A 26,720-nucleotide genomic window follows, 5' to 3' on the forward strand; every position below is an offset into this window, starting at 1 on the left:
GTGGGATGTGCCTCCACGCTGCTTCCAGAGCCTTACCTTCTGGTTACCACTCTCGGTGTTCCCCTTGTCCTGCTGTGACTATTTGCTCCCTAGCCGAGTGAGGGCTCTCCAAGGGCAGCGACTGGGCTGTGTCCATCTTTGTGTCCCTATGGCCTAGCACAGAGCTTGGCACAAAGCAGCCATCTGTGAATATTTATTGAAACCCGGCTTGTGTTTGCACTGACGGGGAGCTCACTACTTATTTTTTTAACCACCTCCATCTCTGGGGACCTCAGTGGGAAAGGTCCCTGGTTACCGCTCTCAATATGCCCAGACTTGATGTGTGTTAATATTTGCAAAGGCCACATTGTCATATACTTTGTAAGCCCTGGAGTCCAGCTCTGTCATTGAATGGATAGGAAGGACTCACCTGGCACCTAGGTTCCTGCCCATCAAGCCAGGGCCCTGTCTTTATTCCTGTTGGCTCTGATTTGGGTTCCCAGAGCAGAGGATCTGGATGGCAGGTCCCCAGGGACAAAGAGGCCTCAGCTGTCTGCTCCCTACAGGGGGGCCCACAGTATAGGCAATATGGCCTAAATGAGACCAGTGCAGCCCACTGCAGCCCAGGACAGGCCATAGAGGAACCAAGAATTCAGACTGGATACATCAGGGAACACACAGACCAATGCAGACCAGTATTCTAGACCAGTGGAATAGAGCAGAACACACAGTACTGGTCATTGAAAATACTACAGACCAGTTTAACTCAGGAGGCAGCCTGTATAGACCAGTACTGATATCAAACAGCAAGCAGTGTTTTAGTCTCCCCTCCCCTGCGTTCTGGTGGAACAAAGGAATCCCTGCACCCACTCAGCCCACTCTGTTCCTTTTTAGGGCCCTCAGTGGCCTTCAGGGAGCTGTAGCCTTCCAGCTAGGGAGCAGGCAGCTTCCCTGTGGTTGCCTGAGCTCCAGTGGAGATTTGGGATTGCGGGGAGAAGACTGCAAAAGAACATTTTCATGGCTGAGCTGTCACTGATGGCCTGGGCTGCCAGGGAGGTGGTGATCTCTGTGTCCTGGGGAGGGGCCAAGCCAGATGGCCTTGGGGAGGTGTCCTAGAGAGAGCGCCCTAGGTGTCCCGCTCTCTGAGGACTCTCCCAAGCTGGCCTCTAGGGCTGAGGCTGGAGTAAAATCAGAGGGGCCCTGTGCTGTCATCAGCTTCATTACGTCCTTTACCCGCTTCTCCTCCCGGAAAAGATCAGACCCACCCAGGTTCACACCCGGGAGCTGGGCTGAGGAAGGGGAAGATGGGCTAGAAGCTGTATGACCAGATTTCTTTCCCTTTTCAGGTTTCAGTTTCCCCATCTGGACTAAGTGCCAGGGCCTGGTTACTAGTGGGGCCAGGGTAGGGCTGGGCTCTGAGTCCCTGGCAGCCCAACTCTTGGAAGAATCCAAGTTGGGTGGTGATGTGCCTGCCCTCCCAGGAGCTATCAGCAGGAAGAGTGTGTGCTGGACAGACAGACAAGCCCCTTCCACCCGCTGGGGAGGGTGAAGTGGGGAGACAGGGCAGCTGCCTCCACTGCCCACACAATCTCATTATGGAAAATTCCCTCTATTGACTCAGCTTTAATCAGGCAGGCTGCCCTGGGCTTCCCCCCACCAGGTTTCTGCTGGGCTGGATGAGATCAAAGAGAGAGCCGGGCTGGGGGCTAGAGCCTCATCTGCCATTCCCATCGATCCAGATGCGCCTCTTGTTGCTAGGCAACAGTCTCCAGTCTCTCCTGGTCCTTCCTCCCCCAGGGGCGGCAGGATCGGGCAGTAAAGGGGGAGAGAGACCCCACGTTCATTCTCTAGCTCTCCCCTTACCAAGCTAGAGATCTCTGTCACCAAGCCGGGAGCCCTCTTCCTGCTCAGGAAGGGCCCCCCATCCTGGGAACTTGACCCTCCCACCAAAACAGACCCCTTTTCTCCCCTCACATTTGTATTCATCTCCAGAATACTCGAAATCCACACCTCCTATGTCCCATGTAAGCACTCTATCAGGAAGACGGGCCAGGGATTCACCAGAGAGGGGAAGGGACCCTTGGGGGTGTGGGGTAGGAGTCAGTGAAAAAGTCCAGATGGGGCTGCAGGCTACCGTCTTCCAGCCCAGCATTGGACTGGATGTGGGAATCATGTAATCTTGAGAGAACGGCACTGAAGACAAATTCACACTCTCAGTTTTGAGTGGGTTGGCTTTTTTTTTTTTCTTTTTCCAAAACGTAGGATGCATTTCATAGTAGTTTTTTCTTTTTTGTTTCAAGTGCTGTAATTTAAAACTGTAAGTTGTATTTTAAAACAGGCATCAAAATGCACTGTGGGTTTTGGGGGCTGTAATTGACTAAATAATGCAGATCATTTTATCACAGTTTAATATTTTGCATATTTGATCTACCCTATACTGCTCATCTTTCTCTTTTTAAAAAGTGAGTGTGTGCAAGTCATCCCCACAGTTGTTATGTGGTGACCTACTTATATCGTGGCTTATTTAGGATTTTAAGGTCTCTCCCCTCTCTGAGGTCTTTACAGTCCTTGGGGATGGAAAGTATCTCACTCTTACCTCTGGTCCCTCATCAGACCTTTCTTTAAAAAATGCAGCTAAGGGATAGGAAGAGTTGATGCACTTCCCAAAGCATAAAGACCCAGAACTCAGCAGTCTGAGGACCCAGCCCCGAGAGCTGCTGGGAGATGCACAGTCCCTGGGCAGCCGTCCTGGTGCCCTCGGTCCTGCCACTGCCTGCCACCTGCTTCCCTCAGCTCCACAGCGCAATGACAATTCCTCTCTGCCTCCCCTGCCCAGACCCAGTCACACACTCCAACTCTGAGAGGCATAGCTTTCCAGGGTCCTTGACAAATGGTAACCAATTGATGTCAATTAATCTGATTAGCCTAAATAGTTAATTAAGCAGTTAATTAACAACATCATTGACAATAACCTATGGCTCCCGAGGGATTGTGGGTGGGCGGTAGGAATGGCAGGGGGCGGGGGCCCTCCTTGCTCTGGGAAGAGGCGAGCCCCTTAAGTTCAGGTTGAGAGTGGGGGGCTACTCGTGCAGCTGTGGCCTCTCTGAGTGTCTGCCTTGCTCTGCCATCAGGCCCAGAATCTTCATCAGGGCCTCCAACCCCACCCCGGCCGCAAACCCTTCCCCGGCGCCTGACCAGGTTTGAGACGGTCTGATTTCTATGAGAAAGGCTGAATCTCAGCACAGCCGAGGAGGGAGAAAGGCCTCCCGTTTGGGAAGTTGTTCCACCCCAAAATCCTAGCGAGGAGTCCCTGCCCCTGCTGCCATCCCAACCCCCCGCCCAGACCGCACACCTCATAGCCTACCACCCCCACCAGGGCCATGGACTTTCCCAAGCTGCAGAGCAGCCCTGGAGGGGACTTGTCATCCTTAAGCCCAGATGGGGAAACAGCACCTCTCCTATGCCGGGCCCTGTGCTTGCACTGAGCACCAGCAACGATAATCAGCCCCGGGGAGCTGCCCTCAAGGAGCTCCTCGTCTGGGGCGTCACAGAACAGTGCAGCCTACTGCATCTTAGCTGGATGACGCCAGCGACGTTAACCATCTCTCTGGGCCTCAATATCCTCTGCTGTGTCCTGGCTCCGTCATAAGATGTTGTGAAGACTAAATGAGTTAGGACACATGAAGCCCTTGTAGCGGTGCCAGTCACACGGGAGATTCCAAGTGTTCGTGATGGTTACCGAGGGAGATGGAAGGGTAAGCAACCATCAGGACAGAGTATGAAAGCGGCTGAGAAAGAGGTGGCCCCAGGCACCTGGGGGCACACAGAGGGAGCTTGGAACGAGGCATCGCGCAAAAGACGTGGGAGTAGAGGCTGGAGGTCAAGGAGGTAGAGGAAGAGGGAAGAAGGGCATCTAGGCAAAGGGAACAGCATCTGCAAAGCAATGAGGCACCAATTCTCCCTGCTAGCATGGGGAGCTTTCGAAAATCCTGACCTCCCAGGTCCTACACTCAGATTCTGAATGGGTGGGTCCCAGGAACCTGCTGTTCATGGACTGTTTTGGAAATACCAAGGCAGGTAGGTACTCTGCACCTAGAGACCGTGGCTGCCGTGGTTTCTGGGTGTCCCAGGCTGGGAGGAGCAGAGCTGCATCAGGAGAGGCCCCAGGCCATGTGACCCATGTCCCGAAAGCATACCACAGGCCCCCCTGTTCTCTCCATCTGTCCAATCATGCTCGCCCTTCACGGGTGACCTTCCTGAAACAGCTCTGGCTGTGTGCTTACCTGCTGAAAACATCCCTTGGTTTCTCTGCTGCCTTCAGGAGAAAGGCCAGACTCCCCTGACTGGCGTTAAGGCGCCTCACGAGGCCTCCCTCTCCAGCCTGCTCCTCTGTTCCTCGGACTCTCCAGCCGCACTATTCCCTAAGTGCCGGGGCTCTTTTCTCCTCCGTGACTCTGCTAATGCCTGTTCTGTTCCTTCTGGCCAGAAATTCCCTTCCCCTTTTTCTCCCCCTGGCAAACCTGTACTCATCCTAGGAGGACCATCTGTGATGCTGGCTCCAAAGTCAATCAGGCAGGCAACTACCCACCCCCAACCACCAGTGTCCAGGCAGCCCCCCGGGATGGTCCCACATAACCCACCTTCCATCCCTAAACATTCACCAGCTCATGGGCCTTGCTCCCCACTGGACTGAGGGCGGCTCCTCCCTTTCTCCAGCGCTGAGCACAGGGCTTGGGGATGACAGGGATAATTGAGTTTTCAGTTTAGAGGAGCTGCTGAGCAAATGTTTAATGAATGAAGGAATGGCCGTCTCTGCTTTCTGATGTATGAGGAGCAGAGGACAGAGGAAGAGAGAATTCGGGAGGCAGATAAGAGAGGTGTTCTGGGAACAATAATGTATGGGTCACAGGGACCGAGAAGCATATGCTAGACTATGCCAGGTAGGGAGGGGGGACAGGGCTGCCCGGAGGCAGGACCTGCTGAGTGTGCCAGCTTCCCTTCCATCCCGGAGGCCCCCTCTGGCCCCCTGCTGGGAGAAGAGGGGGCTGGGCCCCTTTGCCCGTCCTGAAGCCCACTTCCCCAACCTGGTTCTCTGGTGCGGACGGCTGTGCCAAAGCTGCGCTACCTCTCACCCTGCCCCTGCCCCGGGTGAGCCCAGCCTGGAGCACGTGCACATGCCCTGTCAAACCTCCCAGCGCTGCATCTCCGGTACCCGTCTCACCTGCAGCTGTGCCATCACCTCCTCCCTGGCCTCTCGCCCTTGGTCTCTTTCTCTTCATCCTCTTCCTCCCAAAGGCGGCCAGCGTAGGCTTCCTTACGCGCAAATCTGATCATCTCATGCCACTGCTCCAAAGGCTACTTGGCTCCCATCACTTTCCAAATAAACTCCCAGCGCTTACAGTGGTTTTTGAAGTCCTTCAAGACCTGACCTGGCTCACCACGCCGCCGGGGCTGCGCTCTATCCTTGGGCACGCCCTCTGTGCCATGGCTCTGTTAGATCACTGACTATCCCCTTAGTTCACTAGGACTTTTCATACCCCTGTGCCGCGGCCCACGCTGTTGTCTGGAGTGCCCTGCCTCTACCTTCTCTGTCTGGCACCTTTCCTGTCATTCTCCAAAGCCCAGCTTAAAGGTCTCTCTCCCAGTCTCCTCTGGCTGCCCACGTCACATCTTAGTCCTAGCAGAACCTCAGTGGTCATCACTGTCAGTTAACTCACGCCTCCGTTTCCCACTAGTCTGGGAGCTCCTCAAGGTCAGGGTTGGTGTCTGATTCACGTCTATGTCCCCGGTGTTCATACAATGCCCGGAAAATCAGAAGCATTCAATAGATGTCAACGGTGTGACCTCACACATTCAAATGACCGCCACCTCTGGGCAGCACACTGGGTTTCATCTCTCCTTGGGTGTCTTCACACTCATTACCTGAATCACTTGTCAGTGCACACCTGGAGGTGGGTATTATTATGGCCATCTCACAGGAGGGAGAAACAGATCTGATTGTGGAGGTTGGGGCCTAGATGTGATCAGAGGCCAGGAGATTGGCAATCGCCTGATTCCCAGCTCTGAGCTCCTTCTTCTAAGGTCTGGGTGGGTCCAAGTTCTCACCCCGCCCAGGGGATGTATGACTCCCTCGTTCTTCCCCTCCCCTGGCAGCCTTGGCCCTCCCCACCTTGGTCCCTGGCAGAGGGGTGTACTGAGGAAGCAGGCCCACCTCAGTCCCTGGCTAACCCTGTCACAGGCCTCAGAGCCATCATCTCCAAGGGAAACCCACAGCCCACAGCAGATCCCCAAGGTGTGCCCCACCCAAGAGGGCAGGGGAGGGGCGAGTTCTCCCCCCAACTCTCACTAGCTCCCTGGGAAGCTGGTCCACCTGTGCCCAGTGTTCATATGGCCTTGAAAAGTATGCTTTTTGCAGAGTCTTTAAAGACATCAGAGAATTCTCACTATAGAGTAAAAAACAGCATGCCGACTTCCCTCTACAGGGCGTTCCCAGTTATTTAATGCTATGTATCTGTGAATGCATGGACAAAATCCTGGTAGGAAACACCCCTCTGTGTTCACAGTGGCTGTCTCTGGGTGGTGGGACCACACATGACTTTTTTCTCCTTGTTTTCTATTTCCCAAGTCTAACACAGTGAGGATGTGCCGTTCTTAAAATCAACAGAATTCAATGAACCTCACTTGTCTCCATCCTAGGGAGTTCTGGGGAACGGTGGTGGGAATGGGGTTCAGTACGGGGAGAGGTCTCAGAACCACGGGCTACTCCGAACACTGACGCCCCAGCTCCGTAAGCTGCCTGGCCCTCAGGGTCTGTTTCCCTGGGCTCAGGCCCCCCTCTAGTCCTCACAGGCCCCGGCAGGATGCTGAGCGAGCTGTGGTCCTGCCCGCCAGCTCCAGCTGGCACAGCAGCCTCTGCAGTGGGCAGGAGGCCAGGGCGGGGGCGGCAGGATGCTGAGGCCAGGCTGACTGCCTAGGAAGCAGCGCCACAGACGGATGGGCTGGCGGCTTTTGGCTATAAGCGGGGAGACCCTGGAGGTTGGGGGCTACCCTGGAGGTTGGGGGCTGCTCTGGAGCCCAGGCACACGTGTCCGCTGAGGCCTTTCTCCCAGATCAGTGGGCAGCCTGGGCCTGGCTCACCTGCCCAGGCCCCCTGAGAGCCCCGTTCTGGATGACACAGAGTCAACAGGGCTTGGCCTCTGGGGATGGAGCTGTCACCCCCCTGTGCTCATGACCCAGAAGAACGTGAAGAGACAGGAACCTAGAGGTGTCAGCAGGCACTAAGCCACAGTGAAGACCTAGGCTGGGCCAGGCTGGGGTCTGTAACTGTTGGTAATGGTCCCTCCCTGTCACGGGCTCCTCTGGGCTTCCCACGCTCTCATGCTCCTGTCTCTCCTCTCTAACGGCCTCGGCCTCGTCCTCTCTGAGCTCACTCTCCCCTACTGAGCCCCCATACCCTCTTCTAACTCCATTCCACTCATCGGTTGCCCGCCCTTCTCTGAGTACCACCTCCCTGAGCTCCTTCCCCTCCCGGAGCCTCTAAGACCCCACGGGGCCCCTTCCTTCAGCGAGTGACCTCTTCCTTTCTTTCCTTAAGCTTTTCCCCCTCTCCCTGAGCCCAGGTGTTAGAATTGAGCAGGAACTTCCCCATTTCTTGCCTGGCTGCTCCTCCCCCAATACAGCCTGGACTAGTGTCCATACCGACCCACTCCCGTGGCAGGGCCCTGCATCTTCTCTTTAGAGCATCAGCTGCAAAAATCCCTCCCTCTCCCCAAGACTCTATGAATAAGCTTCCAACACCGTACCGCTGCTGCTTCCCTGGATGTGGGACCTGAGCATACGTGTCCTGGGGGATTCCTGAACATTGCTGAACAACGCTGGGAGGTGCGTGGAAGGCATCTTCAGTGTCCCTGCAGGTCACCTTAAATCTTGGGCCAGGAGGGCTCAATCCTGGCTCTGCCATAGAGTCCTGGGATCTCTGGGTGAGCCACTGGGCCTCTCCAAGCCACATTTTCCCATTTTGAGTTAAGACCACAAGTTTGTAGTTAGGAGGGATGGGTGAATTTTAAATCTCAGCGGCAATGAATAAACCTAAGCTTCAAACACTGGAGGTGAATTCTATCTCTGCTGACGGGACCACAGGCTTCCTGACGCACAGATTTATGGAGCAGAGAGATCTTAAAACCTTAATGCTGGCAGGGCCGTTGGGGGGGTCATCTGATCAAGCCCCATCGTTTTATGGTTGAGAACACTGAGGCCCAGAGACAGGAAGAGACCTGTTCAAGGTTACACAAGGAGCCAGGGTCAGAGATGGGCCCAGAAAGAAGGTCCTGGGACTCCATCTCATGCCACCCTCAAGCCCCTACTGGCCCACAGTGCCCTGGCTCATCCTCACTCAGGAGAGCCTGGGGAATCGAGGGCAGAGTGGTGTTGTGGAAGCCACACTGGGCCCCTGAGGCAGAGGGCTAGAGTTGCACCAAGACCTTGCTCTGTGACCTTGGGAAAGTCATGTCACTTTCAGGCCTTGTTTTGCTCCCCTGTGAAAGGGAGACAGTGGCACCTTTGGCACCAGGTTATGTGAGGATGAAATGAGATACGTATGTGAAGTGACAGGCCCATGGCAGGGGCTCAGAGTGTGTGTAGGAGTTAAGAGAGAGAGGGTGGGCTCTCCCCCGTCTCCGCAGCAGCACCGATGGCTGGCTACTGGGACAGGAGGAGCTGTGATCCTGCCCCACTGGCAGCGAGAAGCAGGCAGAGGAAGAGTCAGTAGGCGAGGCTGACCCCAGCATTGCTGGCAGTTACTTGTGCCTGTGGCCCCATCACAGAGGGTGAGGGCTAACTGCTCAGAAAGGAACAGGCAGTGACCGGCTTGCCAAGGTCAGCAAGAGGCTGGCAGGCAGAGAAGGTGAGAGTGGGTGCGGAGGTGAGCAGACGGGGCCTGCCAGACCCAGACTCCCCCTCTGGCAGGCATGATGGTGGCGGGGGTGGGTTGTGATGGGAGCACCCAGCTGGATAATTCAAAGCACATTCCACCTCCAAATATCCCAGTGACCTTGGGGGAGTCAGCGCCTCACTGCACTGCACACCCTCACCCATGTGCTACAGGCTCCTCACCTGGAAAGCTGGCCTCGTGAATCAAGAAACTGGCATTTAACTGGGTCTTGATATCAAGGGGCCAGGACAGGTTATCAGCTCCACAGCTGCCCCAGGGAAGACAGCTTGGGTGGCTTCGTGACCTTGGGAAAGTCATTCAAGTCTCATTTCTCAGTTGTGAAATAGGGACATTGATGGCTTCCTGGGCACGTTTTCGTGAGGATGAACTGAGTTAACTGTAGCCTCCTATGTGCCCATTATGGAGCCTGTACGAGGCCCTCAGCCAATGTCCACCTCCTTCTGGGAAGAGAAAGACGTACTTGAAACAGTGCTGGAAACTTTTCCACCTTTGTCTAGCTCCGCCATAAGAAATTCTTACTTGTGTTGGATTTGCTAACACCTGCTCAGCATTTTACAGCTGACAGCTAGTTTCCTATCTAATAGCTGGAGTATTTCTTTGACCGCCAAAGCAGATACTGTTAACGCTATACCTGTTTTACAGATTGGGAAACAGGCTCAGAAAGGTTAAGTGGCTTACCTGAAGTCACATAGCTTGGATATGAATCCATGTCTCTCACACTTCAAAGTCCATGACTCCCTACCCATTCAACCCCACCTTTTAAAATCCAAACCATTCTTTATTCGCTCTTCAAGAATTCCTCTTCCATCCCTCATGGGAGAGTGGGATGGGGCATAAAGTTAAGGAAACAAAAAGCTGATGTGTGGGAGCAATTTGTTAGCCAGCTTGGTCCTATTTCTGCCTGGGAAAGGATCTGGCTGGCACATGCTGGGACCGTGACCTTAAGATGCCCCCTAGACAGAGAAACTCTCCAAACCCTGCCCTGCTCTCCACCAAAGTACCTGCCTTTTCTCTTGTCACAGGATGAAGAGACCAGCCCAGGCCCCTTGATGCCAGAAGTGGATGAGTGAGTGAGGTCTTAGGAGAGTGAGAAGTTATGGCTGGGATAGAGAACAGGCATTAGAGTACCAGGTCAGAGCTGGGTGCGTTCCTCTTGTTCCCCCTCCAATCCCCACAGTGGACCTGCTGCCAGAAGCAGGAACTGCAGGAGGCTTCAGCACTGTCCAAGCAGGAGCTCTGGGATGGAGGGGGAGGAGGATACGAGAAAGAGGCTGCGTCTCTTCTCTATCTCTCCTTTTTTTTTTTTTTTGTAACCAGGAATTTGCTCTGGGGTTGGTTGGGCCCACTCTGAGCTCCAGAAACTCTCCCTGGGCATCCAGAGAGACCACGTAGAACCCCCCCTAAATTCCTAGTGGCTATTATCTCTTCTGTGCCCTCCATTCTCTCCCCAGTGAGAGAGTAAATGCCATCCTGTGTGAGACCCAGTTCTCGTTGCCAGCTTCTGCCTCCCCAGGGGCGTTTGGACAGCTGGGAAAGGGGCCAGACTGTCCCTTATGCTGCCACCCTGTGCTGGACAGAAGCCCAGCATTCAGGTGGGGGCCTGCTCATTCCATCCCTCCCAGTGACCAGCATCTCCACAGGGTCCTTCATTGGTCTTTCCCTTCCCTAGGGAGAAGGTCCTTCTCCTCAATTGGGGGAGGGCAATTGGACTGCAGTTGGGTGCCTCTCTAGCATCCTTATGGGCCAGGCCATGGTCATTTATGCTCAGTGGAGTCCTGCCCATGACCCGGCAGGGTTCTCACTTTCTCCATCCCTCTCAGCGAAATGAAAAACGTTTCCCATCTCTGTTTCCCAGGTGCCTCGCACCCACGACCAAACACACTAACAGTCCCCCAACCTCTACCCTCTGCTCTGGGATCTGTGGACCGTGGGCCCCGGCCCGTCTGGGGAGGCCCAGGATTCCACCCAGCCCCAGCCCCTCTGGGAAATGCCCCCGCCCCGCCAGGGGCTCTCACCTCCCTGCTGATCGTTGCGCTCCGCCGGACGCTGGAGCCAGGCCCTCTGGCCCCGCTTGTCTGGGCGGCCTCCGGGCCGCCTCCTCGGCTCGGCTCGGCTTGGCAGGGCAGCTCTGCCGCCCCCGCGGCCCCGCGCCCTCCGTCTCCCCGCGGGCGCCGCCGCCGATTGCTGAAATGCTGGACAGCGCACCACCATGGAGGCGGCCTCCCTGCCCGCTTGCCGGCCAGAGCGGCCCGGCATCCACAGCGTCCCCTATAGTCCTGGAGGCCGACGGCAGCCAAGCCAAGGGACTGGGCGTCTGTCGGGGGCCGGAACCTCCACGGCAGTGACCTGCTCCACGACTTACGGGTAGCGGGTGGGGGCAGGCGCCTGGGACAAGGGATCCCGCTGGGATGCCCTCTTTCATCGTGCAGCCTGGTGGCCTGACCGAGGCCAGGCGGGGTGGTGAGAGACATCCCAAAGGGGTGAGGATTTTGAGACTGGAATCTCTGAACCTTCTGCGGTGCTGGATTGGCTGTCTGGAGTCCTGAGTTCGAGTCAGGACCTTGGTAGCCTGTTGTCCTGCAGCTCCCGCCTCCGTTTCCTTGGCTGGACAGTGTAGCCGGTGGAGTGAAGGGACCTCAGGTGAGGCAGGCTGTGCAAGGAGCACTGAAAGCACAGAGACCTTTCTGTGGTAGGAAGGAGGCCAGGAACGAGGAGGCCTTTGCGTGGAGCCACCAGTGGTATCCCTGTGCTGTCCCAGGAAGCAGGGCTCAAGTGCTAGAGCAAACCTGAGGCAGAGCAGGGACTAGGATGAAGCAAGTGAGGCACCTGGGGCACAGATTATAAGAAGGCCTTTGCACGACACTGGGAGTCATTCAAGTGAATGTTTGTTATGAATCTGCACGTGTTTATGCGTGTGTGCACCCATATATACGTGTGTCTGTTTCTATATTCTCGTCTGTGTGTGTCCTCCTCCCCTCCTCTCTCCTTTCCCCCAAGTTTCTTCACCTACCTGTGTCCTTGGAGTGTATCTTGGGGTCTGTGTGTGTGTGTGGTTGGGATATTGGCACTGCAGGCCCTTTGAGTCTGCAGAACAAAGCTTGGGGTGGGGGAGAGGGCTGGGCTACAGCTGCTGCTGCCATTACTGCAGCCCCATAGCCCCAGGGGTGAGTCCTCTGCTGGTCTCCTGCCGTCTGGCTGCATGAATATTTCATATGCTGGGGCCTTGAGCTGGCCTAGCACCAGTGTGTTTGCTCCCCCTGCCTGGGAGGGGCTGCCCCCTTTGCCTGGCTGGGCCTCCCGAGGCAGAGGGGTAGTAGGCAGATCAAGGGCTGGAAGAGGGCCCCCTGGAGGGCCTGTGGCCTCGCCTTGCCTGGGGAGCCTTGGCTGGGTGTGCGGAGGGGAGGGCGGGGGTGGGGGAGGAGGCCAGAGGAGGTGCAGGGTGGCGGCATCCTCCCAGAGTGAAGCCCATGCCTTAAATGAGATCAAATTAGTTTTTTGAAACCTCACCGCATGATTTGGTTCCTGATCAGTCCCCACCTCAACTCTGTTTGGGACTAGTGCCTGGGAACACGTTGCCCCGGCTGGGCACACCTCCTCCTGCCCTCTCCTCATCTGCCTCTGCAACCCCTGCTCCCTGGCTTCACAGTGGGAGCTGCTTTAGGGGAGAAGGGGAGAGGGGCCTGCAAGCTGGCTGCAAGCAAACCTCCCCAGCTGCCTTGGGCCCTCTCTTCTACCGGACCTGGGATGGGGGAGCCCTGAAAGCCTAGGCAGGCTCTCAGCCCCAGTAGCCCCCTCACCCCTTGCACTCTTGTGCCCTAGCTCAGAGGGATAGACCTCTATCTTGGTTTCCCTACCAGCCTGCTAATTTTCCAAAAAGAGCTCCTTCCTTTGTGTTACATATTTCAACAAATGGCATCACCATCTGCCCTGGTTTTTCTCCACTTGCCCCTCTGGTCCATTCCCATCCTTCTCTGCCCTGTTCTGGGCCTTGGGAGACTGACCTCTGCAGACTGATTACCCAGGTTCCCCTGCTCTTGGCTTCTGGTTGGGTTCATCCAAGGGGAAGCATCACCAGGAGAATGAAGGGCGGGAGGAGAAACAAGTTAAGTATTTATTCTCCTGCCGAGTTCCTCTCCATCTCTGGTCCAGTGTCCCCTCATCCATGGCTCCATTCTTCTAGCCAAGCTCTGGCATTAAGTTTCCTCCCTGTGACACTTCAGGCCCAGAGGTGGTAATGGCTCCTGCTGTTATAAGTCTTTGGGTGCTTCTCTATCCCTTGGTGGTCCATTCTCGTATACCCACCCCATCTCAGTGCATAATCCCTTCATCAGGTTCTCTTCTGTTAAACCTTTGGAGGTGCTGTCGACTTCATTCTGGGTCCCTGGCCCATGCACCCTCCGTCTCAAGTCCAGTCTCCAAGCCAGAGCCCTGTGTGTCCTTGAGCCCTACAATTCCCCCTTCTCCCTGCAGACCTTCCACCTACTGGAACTGTGTTTCTTCTTCACCTCCAGGGTGTCTGCCTGGCCCAAGCCTTGGTCCTGGACCCCAGCTTACTGCCTGCTCACTCCCCATTCACTCCCCCCTGAAACATACATCTCTGCTTGGATAGCACTCGATCAACGAACTCTTCCAATGAACCTCATGAAATAACGTCTCCCAGACCAGCACTCTTGTTCCCTCTTATTCTCCTTAAGAAAAATTTACTGTGGTAAAATATTCATGACATAAATTGGCCGTTTTTTTTGCGGTACGCGGGCCTCTCACCGTTGTGGCCTCTCCCGCTGCGGAGCACAGGCTCCGGACGCGCAGGCTCAGCGGCCATGGCTCACGGGCCCAGCCGCTCCACGGCATGTGGGATCTTCCCGGACCGGGGCACGAACCCATGTCCCCTGCATCGGCAGGCGGACTCTCAACCACTGTGCCACCAGGGAAGCCCAATTGGCCGTTTTAACTATTTTAAGTGTTTACAGCTTAGTGGCATTAAGTACGTTCACAATGTTGTGCAACCATCACCCAAACCCAAGCTGAAACTCTAGTACCCATGAAAGTCCCCCAGCCCCTAGTACCCCCCATGCTACTCTCTACCTCTATGAATCTGACAGCTCTGTGGGCCTCGCATAGGTGGAATCATACAGTATTTATCTTTTTGTGTCTGGCTTATTTCACTCAGCAGAATGTCCTTAAGTTTCTTCCATGTCATAGCATGTGTCAGAATGTCCTCTTTTAAGACTGAATAATATTCCATTGTATGGAAGGAGTACACTTTGTTTATCCATTCATCTATCAGTGGACCTTTGGGTTGTTTTCACTTTTTGGCTTATATGGTAATTCTAGGTTTAATTGTTTTGAGGAACTGCCATACTGTTTTCCACAGCACCTACGCCATTATAATTCCCACCGCATTGCACAGGAGTTCCAGTTTCTCCACATTCCTGTCAATACTTATGACTTTCTGTTGTTGTTTAGGATAGCCATCCTAATGGGTGTGAATTGGTGTCTCGTTGTGGTTTTGATGCATTTCCCTGATGATCAGTGATGTGATCTTTTTGTGTGCTTATTGGTTATTTATCTGTCTTCTGTGGGGTACCCTCTCTTATTTTTTATCTTATCCCCAGCCGTCATATGACTCATCTACTTGTGTTTTTTCCTGTTTTCACACTCTGGACCTTGAGCTCCACGAGGGAAGGCCTTTGCTCACTGCTGTCTTCCCAGCTCCAGCACATAGTAGATGCTCAATAAATATCTGTTGATCAAATGTCTAAATTCTCCCCTTGATGCTTTTCTCCATCCATCTCTGCCGAGCCTCACCAACAAAATTCTGTCTGTCTTCCGTTCTGCCATTTGTATTATGAGAACAATAGTGCCGTGAATAAACTTTTCCAGACACGGGATCCAGGGTCTGATTCAGAGCCCTGCACCTGCAGCAGATGCATATTTTCCCATTCCCCGCATAAGCAGACTCCCTGGCCTTCAATCTGTCACTGAATTTGACATTGCCCAGCTCCCCAGCAACGCTTGCCTCCCCACTGGCCTTTATACTTGCTGTCCTCCCAACGGTAGCACCTTTCCCTACTTCCCCTGTCCTTCAACACTCAGCTCCAGGGGGAGCTCCCCTTCCAGGCGCCCACCCTCCTACGTGCCTGGTCACCCCTCCTAGGGGCCTCATGCCCAGAGGCAAGGGCAGGAAAGACCCTGTGATGAGAGACCAGCCCGGGCCAGGCTGGGGTGCTTCACTCACCAGAGTTCCCAGGCCCAGAGAGTGGCTTACAGTGGCTTTGACCTCAGAATTGGCCCTTCCCTTTCTCTCTTATTCTGCCCTGTCTCTGATACCCTCTCTCTGTGCCAACCTGTGTCTAGAATGTGAATTCCGTGACGGCGGGGATGCATTGTGCCTACCTCCCGTCTCCCACCCTAGCACAGAGGAGACAAGAATCTTTGCTTGTTGAGTTGGGTTGTTGGGATTTCTGCCTGCCTCCAAGCTCTTTTCCGTTCTCCGTCCCCATCTCCCACTTTTTTTTTTTTTTTGCCTCTCCACTCCTCAGACAATCGACTCCTCCCTTTCTCTCTGTCTCTGTCTCTTTCCGCTTATCCTTCTGTATGATGTGATGTAGACATGCACCTTGGGGCACTTGGCCTTGGAGTCAGCCCCTCTCTTCTGGCACTTCTCAAAGTGTTTCCTCTACCCTCTGCATCAGAACCACCGGAAGTGCTTGTTGAATGTGCTGGTATCTGAGCCCCTCCAGACCTACTCTAAGGGTGATCTACTGCTGCGTAACGACAACCATTTTACTGTATTTCACAAGTCTGTGGGTCAGAAATTTGGGCTTGACTACGTGATTCTTCTGCTCCACGAGGCATTAAATGGGGTCACTAGGTGCTTTTCAGCTGTCCTCCCAACGGTGGACTGGAAGGTCCAGGATGCCAGGATGCCTTCTTTCACATGTCTCAGGCCCTGGTGGGGATGTCTGGAGGGCTGGGCTCAGCTCCGCTTCTCTCCTTCTCTGGGTCATCTCAGGGCTCTCCACATGGGGTCTCCAGAAGAGTCGTCAGACTTCTTACACAGCAGCTCAGGGCTCTGAGAGCAAGTGCTCCAAAAGAGAGGAAGTAGACGTTACCAAACTCCTAAGGCAGGCCGAGGCTCAGAGGCACAGCACTTTCCCCGTTTTCTAGCGGTCAAAGCAGTTATGGAGCCCACTCCATTTAAAGTAGTGCTTCCTCACTCATATCCAGAGGTAGGGGACATAGATCCCCTGCTCTTGATGGGAGGAGGGGCAAGGAGTTGGTGGCCATCTTTTTTTTTTTTTTTTTTTTTAATAAATTTATTTATTTTTGGCTGCGTTGGGTCTTTGTTGCTGAGTGAAGGCTTTCTCTAGTTGCTACAAGCTCTTCGTTGTGGTGAGCGGACTTCTTATTGCGGTGGCTTCTCTTGTGGCAGAGCACAGGCTCTAGGCATGTAGGCTTCAATAGTTGTGGCACGCGGGCTCAGTAGTTGTGGCTTGTGGGCTGTAGAGCACAGGCTTAGTAGCTGTGTTGCACAGGCTTAGTTGCTCCGCGGCATGTGGGATCTTCCCGGACCAGGGCTCGAACCCGTGTCCCCTGCACTGGCAGGCGGATTCTTAACCACTGCACCACCAGGGAAGTCCTGGTGGCCATATTTAATCAGCCATACCTACTGAGTCACATCTTAGGGGTAGACCCACAATCATGCCCCTGAACTTGAAGAATGCTATGGCCCCCATCTGCCCTAGAACTTGTACTCATCATCCCCTGGGTTGTTCCTTTGCCTCACGGTTACCGGAGCAACCTGGGAGGGAGAATCTTGAGCTGAGTCCAAAGGGTGGGGAAGGTATGACTGACCCAGTGGGAGGAGTGGGTTCTGGAGTCAGGACCCAGGTCTGATGCCCAGATGTGCTGCTGACTAACTGTGGATTTGAGAAAGTGATTTAGGCCTCACTGAGCCTCAGTTTCCTCATCTGTAAAATGGGGCTAGTAATACCTGTCTCTGAGGGTTGTGCTCCTTTGCTAATTATTATCGATCATCTCGTGGTCATAGCTTGCAGTGAATTGGTAATGCAGGTGACAGGCCAGTGATGTTCTGCTGTCCTTTATCTGGAAAATGACAAAACCTGGGCGTCAGGGTCCTGAGACCTTAGTTATTCACTCCTTTCCCCTGGTTCAACCCAAAAGTGTTTTCCTCCTGTTATCCTGTCTGTCTCCTCGCTCCCTTCCCTGTCGCATGGGGGCCCCCTCAGAGCCCAGAACTCTGCTGGGTCCACTCTGCATTCAGGAAACACCAGGCCTCTTTGTCTCGGTGCCTCTCTGCCTGGCCCACTCCAGGCCTCTTCCTCTCCATTTCCCTCCCGTCCTCGTAGCGCATCACTCTCATTTTCTCTGCAGAGCCTGGGAAGTTGAGGAGTCCCTTGTGGCAGACGGGCAGGGCTGACCTTGAAGCAGATCTTTAATAAAAAATGAGCAGAGACAGCAGCCTCCCCCATTCCTCAGCTTGCTTCCCCTGACACCCCTCCTCCCTCCAGCCCGGGCTCTCCTCTCCTTCCCCTGTAAACCTACCGTAAGGGGCTACTGCTCTGGGTTAAGCATCGCCTTCATCAGGGTCCTTTTAGAGGGTGCAAATCCCTGGGCTGTGCGAGTGCGAAGGAGGGAAGTTTTTGTTGGGATGCGGGGTGGGGGGGGAGGGGGGCGGGAGGAAGTGGTATAGGAGGGGAGGGGGGTATACTCTGAGGCTGTGGGCCCTGCCTGCCTCTGCCTTAGAGCTTTACACAAGAATCCCCCTCCCACCGAGGCCTCACAATTGTCTCAATGGTTCAGCCCCACCCCTGGCCCAAAGCCATCCTGGGCTGCAGTTGGGGGTGTCAGCAGCAGCCTAGGCCTCACCCACTTGGGTACTCGGAATCAAGTCCCCCACAGACCCAGGTCCCACTCAGCCTGAGCGCCGGAGTGAGAGGGACCCGCACCTTGAACACTGCCTTATCCCAGCAATTGCATTCCGCCTCATTACCTCTAATCCTCACAATGAGCTGGGGATCACTGTCCCATCTCACAGATGGCAACACTGAGGATCAGAGAGGTTCAGCGCTGCCCACAGCCACCCAGCCCATCGGTGACCTGGGCGATGACTTGAGCCACCATCTGTCTGATGCAAAGCCAAGCTTGTCCCTGAACCACTGACCTCAGAGCTGAGCACAGTCTTATTCCTTCTTCCTGCTCCTGACCGGGGCCCACAGTTCCTCCGCTTCCCTGAGGCTGCACCTCACCCTCCAGTGTGGGCCCTGTGGGAGGGACAGGCCTCCCAGAGCCAGGTTGCCAACTCCCTGGCTCCTCAGTGCGTCCCCCTTTCCCCCTGGACCTTTTGGGACCCCAGAGCCTAAACCCACCCTGAGCTGTCCACATGGTGGGTGTGACTCTGGCTGGCCCAGCTACTTTGCCCCTTGGGGTCTTACAGGTGTACAGGAGGTGTAAATATGTGTGTGAACAGGTGGGTGGATACAGTGTGTGTCAAGGGCCTGGGGAATAGATGAGTGAGTAACTGAGTGAATACATTTGCAAATGAGTGAATGAATGAGAAGTGATTCAAATGGATCCGTGAATGAGGCACTGAGTCAGTGAACTCCGTCCACCAGGCAAGGTCAGGGCAGGAGCAAAGAGATTGTGTCCTCTCTGGGCTCTGCCTCCCCATGAGGCCCACTGTGACGGAGATGCCCACCGAGTTGTCAGTGGGATGTGACCGCCCATCCAGGGACTACATCTCCCAGCATTCCCTGCACACAGATAGACTATGTGACCAATTCTCACCAATGATGTGCAGGCAAAGTGCCATTTTCCTGGAAGAGGCACCTGAGAAGCAGGTGTGCGCTCTCCTTCCTCTCTCCCCTCTCTTCCCCCATCTGCTGGCAGGTTGTACAGGACTCCAAGGCCCTGGGGAGGGGAGAGGGAGCCACGAGATGGAAGGAACCTGAGTCCCTGTATCATCATGAGGAAGAGAGCTGCCTGCTGACCAGGAGCATCAGCCTAGGACCGTTAGAGAACGAGAAATAATAAGTAGCGATAAGCTACTGAAATTTTAGGATTTATTTGTTATAGCAGCTAGCGTTTCCTTAAGTGACACGCTCACAGAAGCTAATTATTCATTGCCAAGCTATGGAACTCGTCCCTGAAACACTTAGGCGGGGGCTGGGGAGACCCTCGACAGGCATCTGTGACAAGGACCAGTAGGGGCTCCGTCCTTTGCCTGCTGGTGGTAGGGATAGACAGTGTGACCTCACAGCTTTCTTCTCACCTCTCCCATTCAGGGAGGAGTTAATGTTGCTCTGGGGTTGGAGGAGGGACTCAGGCAGGTATTGGGAATAAAAGTGACTACTTAGACAAAACTATCGTATTAGAAGTCAGGACCGTGGTTGTCCTTGGGGCGGGCATGACTAGAAGGGGTATAGGAGGGCTGGTTATGTTTCTCGATTTGGTTGCTTGTCCATGGCTGTGTTCAGTTTGTGAAAATTCATTGAGCTGTATATGTATGATTTCCATACTTTATGTATTATTGTATTTTAATAAAAAATTTTAAACGCCCAGGAGAAGGGAGGGTTAGGGTGAGGAGACAAAAAGAGTAAAAGAAGACAGGGGAATGTCAGCAGAGGGACAGGAGGGGTGCAGGTGGGCAGAGGGCAGCCCTGCCCCTTCACCTATCACTGTAGCCTGGGATGTACACCTCCCTTCTTTTCTTGGCAGGTCACCATAGACCCTCACCCAACACCCATCGTCTCTCCATACTACACTGGGCACCTACTGCATCCAGGTCCAGGAAGAATCCAGGTTGTCCCAGTGGGCAGGTCCCCTGTCCTGGGAACCCCCATCCCCAAGGAGTGTGCAGTGAGCTCTTCTTAAAGGCCTTGAGCGCCACACCTGGGTCCATGTGTTCCGATCAGGACAGGGCGGGTGGGGAGGGGATGCAGAGATGGCAGCTGAGGCTGTCTTGGAGGCTGTGACCCAGTTTCATCTCCAACATTCGTCTGCCAGCAGAAGTGACCCCAGTCACCTGACCCCACCATACACTAAGTCCCATACACAGCCCCATACACATGTCAGATCCACTCATACACACACACACTCAGGAACGTTGTTACATCTCTACACCTGGACAACCCAAACCTCAGACACACACAGCACACACACACTCCCGCATCAACATGGGCCCCACACATGTGCGTCCGTGCATAAATACTCCCACCAACACATCAGACTCTGGGACAGAGATGGCTAGAGACGGCTTATAGGAGGCGTGCACCCACACTGAACCTGACCCCCGAGGCACCCAGAGGCCATCAACTGAGGGTCTCTTTAGGGGGGTCTTAACCTGGGCGTCATCTCTTTCATGGGCACTTTCCTGACTGTTCAGTGGCCCAAGAGAAGCCCCCCAGCCCCACCCCAGCTGGAGTGGCAGCCAGAGAGAGCTGGGGCCAGGGCTGGAAGGCAGAGCCAGGTGGGAGCAGCTGGGGAACTCCGGGGTCCTAGACTGGACCAACCTGGGCCCGCCCACTCCGACCGCTCTGGGGGAAGGGCAGCTGGCCTGGGACAGGCTGTCAGGCGGGGACGGTGAAAGAGCAGGCTGCTTGGGAGAGGCCTGCACCTGTGTGTGTACGCACATGCAGAGACTGGTAGAAATGTGATGCATTTAATTGCACACTGCCAAAAAGCCTCCCTCCTTCTCTCCCCTGGCCGTGTTTAATGATCGCTCCGGGGACCCCAGCAGGCTAAATTTGCTTCCTGAGCTGAGGCCAGCTCAGACATAAGCCCAGGCTGGCCCAGCCCTGCGGGGTGGGAGGGCCCTGCGCATGTGCTCTGCCTGGGGCTGTCCCCAGGACCCCGGCTTCCTTATCTCTGGCCAGAGCCCTCCTCCCAGTAGCCCTCACCCTCAGACCTGGAGCCCCAGCAGGGCCCTGACCTCCAAGTGAGGAACATGGCAAGGATAGTCACTATTTATTGAGTGCCTACTGTGTGCTGTGGACTTTATTTATTTTTTAAATTAAAAAGAGTTTTTGGCCGCACCCCGCGGCACGTGGAATCTTACTTCCCTGAAGTAAGGGAAGGGCGGAGTCCCAACCCCCGGATCACCAGGGAAGTCCTTGCTGTGGATTTTAGACACTAAATCCTCTCAGCAAGCCTGGGAATGGGCATAATTTTACTAGTGAGGAAGCCGAGGCCCAGAGAAGTTAAGTAATTTGCTCAAGGCTGCACAGCCTTGGGGGCTTGGGCATGGGGAGGAGGTCTGGGGTCTGGAGTGAGGTGACCCCTTGTTGGCCCTCAGCAGCCTCACCTCCCAGGCTGTCCTTCTAGACTACTCCAGCCCTGTTGGACTCTCCTTCTGGAAGGTTCTGTCGCACTGGGAAGCGTGGAGTCAAATTTGCAACGTAGCACGGTGCCACCGAAACTTCTGCAATTCCTGTCCTGTCTCCACATTTCTGCTCCTCTGTGTACCTTCTGTGCTATTTAACTCGTTCTTGAAATCAGTTCCTGTTTGTACTCAGCCTTGTCTGAGCCGTGCTGCCCAGGGTGTGGCAGGCTTCATGAGCTGGTTTCCGACATTGAGACATTCGTCACAATAAGCGTCCCTAAGTCAGGTCGGGGCCCCTGGGAGAGGCCTGGCCTGGGCAGTGGCCTCCTCCTTCAGCCTCTCCCACAGCTGCTGGGACAGTCCCCCCTCCAACAGCTGGTCACCTGACTCGAGCCTCAGTCTGTTAATTATCTTACACGTACCTGTGCCCAGGAGGTGCCTGGGACAGAGCAGCCGTCCAGTAAAGGCGGCTGAAGCTGCGCTGGGCTCGCATCGGGAGCAGGGGAATGGGGGGTGCTCCTGGGCAGCCCCTCCCTGCTTTCCCGTTTGTAACAGCTGTGAGATGTGAAAGGTTCCAGGTGAGGACAAGATGCTCTGTGATGCAAACAGGCACTGCCTGGTCCGCTCCAAGCGCTCAGTGGGAGGCGCTTGAGGGTCCCATTGCCCCCCACCCCTTTCCTGAGCCAGAGCTTTTCCCTGAGCCCAGGCCGGGTACATCTGGCATCGGTCACCGCTTCCAGAGCTTTACAGTCCCCCCAAACATACACCCCACATACACACACTGCCCACACATACACACATCACGCAGAATCACCCCGGCCCGTGAAAGAAGCACTCCCAATCACCCCTACCCCAGCCGCAACCAGCCGACCTCCATCTCTGGCAGGAAGGGAGTTAACCTAATTACTGGCCTGCGTCTGCCTGGCAAGGGCTCTCAGCCTGGCTGGGAGCATATTAGCATCAGCAGGAGCCTGGGAGGGAGAGAGCAGGGTGGGGAGGAGTTATTTTTAGGCAACGGAGGTGGGGTTTGTAGTTGAGCTGGGCTGGTGGCTGAGGGGGCAGGGGGCAGTCTTCACGGAGTGATGGAGGGCTCAGGTCAGGGGGTGAGGCAGCCTGGCTGTGGCCCCTCCTAAGAGGGACCAGGCCAGCTCTTAGGAAGGAGGGGAGGGGACAGAGAGAAGGAAGGAGGGACTTGCCAAGCCTACCAGAGCTGTCCCACTGGGCTGGGTTGCCAGCTGGGAGAATGTGAAATGGCTCTAAAATGGGGAGAAGGCTCTGCATGAGCTGACAGCCCTTCCCCCCACCCACAGGCAGACACACAGGGGGGGAGCAGGGCGGGGCTTCTCCGTCAGGCCTTGAGAGCAGCTGGGCAGTGGCAGGGTCTGTGACTTCCTGAGGGCACACCAGCTCCTTTGTGAATGGCTGGTCCCCTCCATTCAGGCTCCTGATCTGGGGTCAATGTTCCCCCCATCCTCTGTGGAGTGCCCCCAAGATCCTGTCTCGCAGTGAGAGGCACACGGGGCAACCCCCCAACTCCCAAAGCGCATAAAACATCAGAGCATGGTGAGCCAAGAACCCAAGAAATCCAAGGGTCTGGTTTCGTGGCACAGAACCGCCCCACATTCAGACAGCCCTGCCCTCCCCAAGGCTGCAGGCACCTTGCTGACTGGGGCAGGGGAAGCTCTGCAGCCAGAATGCCTAGGTTCAAGTCCCAGCTCCCTTCACCTGCTGTGTGACCTTGGAAAGTTACTCAACCTCTCTGGGCATCACTTCTCTTGCTAATGTAGCCACCTTAGAGGACTGTGATGAGGATAAAAGGGAATATGTGTGCAAAATGCCTAGGAGGGTGTACCAGTTTCCCATGGCTGCTGTAACAGATGACTACAAGCTTAGTGGCTTAAAACAACACACAGTTATTATCTAACAGTTCTGGAGGTCAGACTTTCTAAAATCAAGGTGTCAGCAGGGCTGCTTTCCTTCTGGAGGCTCTAGGGGAGAATATTTCCTTGCCTGCCTTTCTGGAGGCTGCCTACACTCCTTGGCTTGTGGGCCCTCCCTCCCTCCCTCCCTCTTCAAGGCTTGAGACAGTAGCATCTTCAGATCTCTCTCGCTCTGACCACCTCTGTCATCACATCCACTGCTTTGATTCTGACTTTGATTCCGCTCTTCCTGCCTCCTTCTTAGGAGGACCATTGTGATTACATTAGACCCATGCAGATAACCCAGGAGAATCTCCCCATCTTAAAATCTTTAACTTCATCATATCTACAAAGTCCCTCGGAAGGTAACATATTCACAGGTTTCAGGGATAAGGAAATGGACATTTCTGGGGGCCATTATTCTGCCTCTGCTAGGAGGCCTGGGAAGTAGTGAGTGCTCAGCAAATGTGAGAGAGGGAAAAGTGCTCACGGCCTGGACAGGGGGACACAGCTTGCACACTTGGGGGATGATTTAGTCGATAGGGGTTTCCAGGGGCTGCCAGGAAGAGTTGGCCCTGGTTCTTGGCTTCCCCCGGCAAAGGCTCAGCCAGCTCATCAAGGTCATTAACACCATCCCCGCAGTCCCCGGGTTTTTGTTCCTTGCTGAGGCGGACAGGAGTCGTGTGTCAGGAGGCCACCGGAAGGTAGGGATGACAGCCAGTTCACAGACTGGGAGGTGTATAATTGGAGCTTGAAAGTGGGGGTGTGGTTAGTTTAACCCACGCTGCCAATGGGCTGATGGACTTCTGGGCGGTAGAGGTGGGGCTGGGAGATGCTGGTGTTTTCTCCGTCATCCTTCCCTTCCCACTCACTGCCACCCCGCTTTGGGCCCTTGTCCCTTCTGCTGTCAAAGCGTCCTGAGCAGTCCCCGCTGCCACATCTTTCCTACTTAAGTGTGGCCAGCAGCAAGGACATCACCTGGACCCCTCCCCAGGCTCCTGGGCCACAATCTGTATGTTAACAAGCCCCCGCCTAGGATCGTGTCACCTGCCTGCTCAGCGCCTTTACCCTCCCTGTTCCCACCACCCACAGGACGAGGTCTGAGCTCTGCAGCCTGCATGGAAGAGCCCCACCTCCCACCCCAAATGGCCTCACTCCCCTCATCGTGTGAACACTGGCCATTCCTCAAACCCTCTGGAGCCCATTCTCCTAAGCCTAGCCTGATTCTGCCACGGCTGCCTGCTCGCCGTGACCACCCTGCCCTCCCGCCGGCTGGAATCCTACCCCTCCTGCAGGGCCAGCTCAAATGGCCTCTCCTCCTCTTCCCTCCTGGCTATCTTGATGGAGCAGTCTCCTCTGATCCTGGCCTCTGCCAAGATGTCCAGAAGTAACCTAGTCCTCTTCTGGGTCCTGTGGTACTTGATCTGCATTTTTCTGATTCTCTCATCCCTGACTTATCTGTAAGTCCTGAAAGGCAGGAGGCTTATATAGTGAAAAGAGCTCTGGGGCAGCCAGTGTCCAAAGTGCAGTCACTGACTACCCCATGCCCCCTCAGCATAATCTGGAGGGATCTGGAATATTATAGGTTCTTGGTCCTTCCTCTCAAGACTGCTAGATCAGAACTTCTGAGGGGTGGGCACAGGAACCTGCATTTAAAAAACTTAAAAAAAAATTGAAGTACAATTGATTTACAATGTTGTGTTATTTACTGCTGTACAGCAAGGTGATTCAGTTATACATAGGTATGCATTCTTTTTAAAAAGTATTCTTTTCCATTATGGTTTATCATAAGACATTGAATATAGTTCTGTGCTATACAGGAGGGCCTTGTTGTTTATCCATTCTATACATAAAAGCTTCCATCTGCTAACTTCAACTTCCCACTCCATCTCTCCCCCAACCCCTCCCCTTGGCAACCACCAGTCTGTTCTGTTTGTGATTCAGTTTGTTTCACAGATAGGTTCATCTGTGTCATATTTTAGATTCCACATATAAGTGATATCATACGGTATTTATCCTTCTCTTACTTCACTTAGTATGATAATCTCTAGGTCCATCCATGCTGCTGCAGATGGCATTTTGTTCTTTTTTATGGCTGAGTAGTATTCCATTGTATATATGTACCACGTCTTCTTTATCTATTCCTCTGTGGATGGACATTTAGGTTGTTTCCATGTCTTGGCTATCGTGAATAGTGCTGCTATGAACACACGGGTGCATGTATCTTTTGAAACTATAGTTTTGTCTGGATATATCCCAGGAGAGGGATTGCTGGATCATATGGTAATTCTATTTTTAGTTTTCTGAGGAACCTCCATACTGTTTTCTACGGTGGCTGCACCAGTTTACATTCCCACCAACAGTGTAGGAGGGGGCTGCATTTTAAGCAAACCCCTTGGACGGGCCTTATGCGGTAACTGCTGGTGTATGGAGACCGGGGCCGACCTGACCACCCTAAACCAAGACCACTTGAGGAGTCATCGCACTAGGTCCTGCCTGTCAGCCCAGAGCTGGCACAGTGCCTCAAGTACAGAACCTCCAGGAGGCATTAGTCCAACAGCACCGTGCCGTTCAGAGCCATGGTCTTCATAGTAGTGAAAACCTAAACCACCTAATGATCCAACAGTGGAATACGTTTTATAGTACATTCACCCTAAGGGTCATCCAGCTATTAAACAAGCGATATGGGAAGACACGGATACACTTAAGGAATTGTGTGCGTGTGGTAGAGAATCTCCAGAGCTGGCTCCCAAAGGACCCTTGAGGCCCCTCCCGCCATGGACCTGGGCTTGCCTGGTGACTCGCTTTAGCCACGAGGATCTGGCAACCGTGATGCCGTGCCGGTTCTGAGCCTAAGCTTTAACGCCTGGCAGCTTCTGCTTTTGCACTTTTGGGAACCCCAGGCCATCAAGTAAGAAATCTGCGTGCCCTGCTGTAGGGCCTCGTGGAGCCCAGCTGTCCCACCACCCCCTCAACAGCAGCCATGCGCCGGAGCCATCACCTTGCACGTGCCTGACTAGCCAGTCCCCCACACCTGGAGGAACAGAAACTTCCAGCGGAACCCTGCCAACCACAGAATCGTGAGACGTAATAAAATACTGGCTTAAAAGCAACTAAATTGTGTGTGTTACACAGTAATTAACCAGGACAGGTTGCAAAATGGCCCAAGCAGCTTTATCTCAACTTTTGAAATATGCAAAATCAGGAGCACAAATACTATTATCGGAGATAATTTCCTGTGTTTGGCTACATTTTAGTTTTTAAGCGATGAACATGATCACTTATATAAGAACACAATGATGTCATACTTGATAAAATCCACTGCAGTTTAAAAAAAAAAAAAAGCTGCAGATAAATGGGTCTCTTTCTACTGGGCGTAGCTCGAGCACCACCTGCCCTTTCACCGGAAGGTCATCACCTGTTGTCACAAAGTTCTCAGGTATTGAGCTCTCGGTTTCCACTTCAGAGGCCACGGCTTCTGGGGAGCAAACTGTACCCGAAGGGAATCAGGTCTCCTTTAATTCCCCAC

The 26,720-nt window shown here is 54.3% G+C and overlaps 1 protein-coding gene across 1 annotated transcript in view; it reads right to left on the reverse strand.

Moving 5' to 3' along the window:
- The window catches only part of SRRM3 (serine/arginine repetitive matrix 3), a 55,471-nt gene extending 44,394 nt beyond the window's left edge, over positions 1 to 11,077 (reverse strand). The window contains exon 1 of the mRNA XM_060285772.1: positions 10,945 to 11,077. The gene's annotated coding sequence lies outside the window, so the exon portion shown is untranslated. The remainder of the gene's footprint in view (positions 1 to 10,944) is intronic.
- Between the last annotated feature and the right edge of the window lie 15,643 nt (positions 11,078 to 26,720).

The sequence above is a fragment of the Globicephala melas genome, chromosome 15 (assembly GCF_963455315.2).
Source record: "Globicephala melas chromosome 15, mGloMel1.2, whole genome shotgun sequence".
Taxonomy (NCBI): Eukaryota; Metazoa; Chordata; class Mammalia; order Artiodactyla; family Delphinidae; genus Globicephala; species Globicephala melas.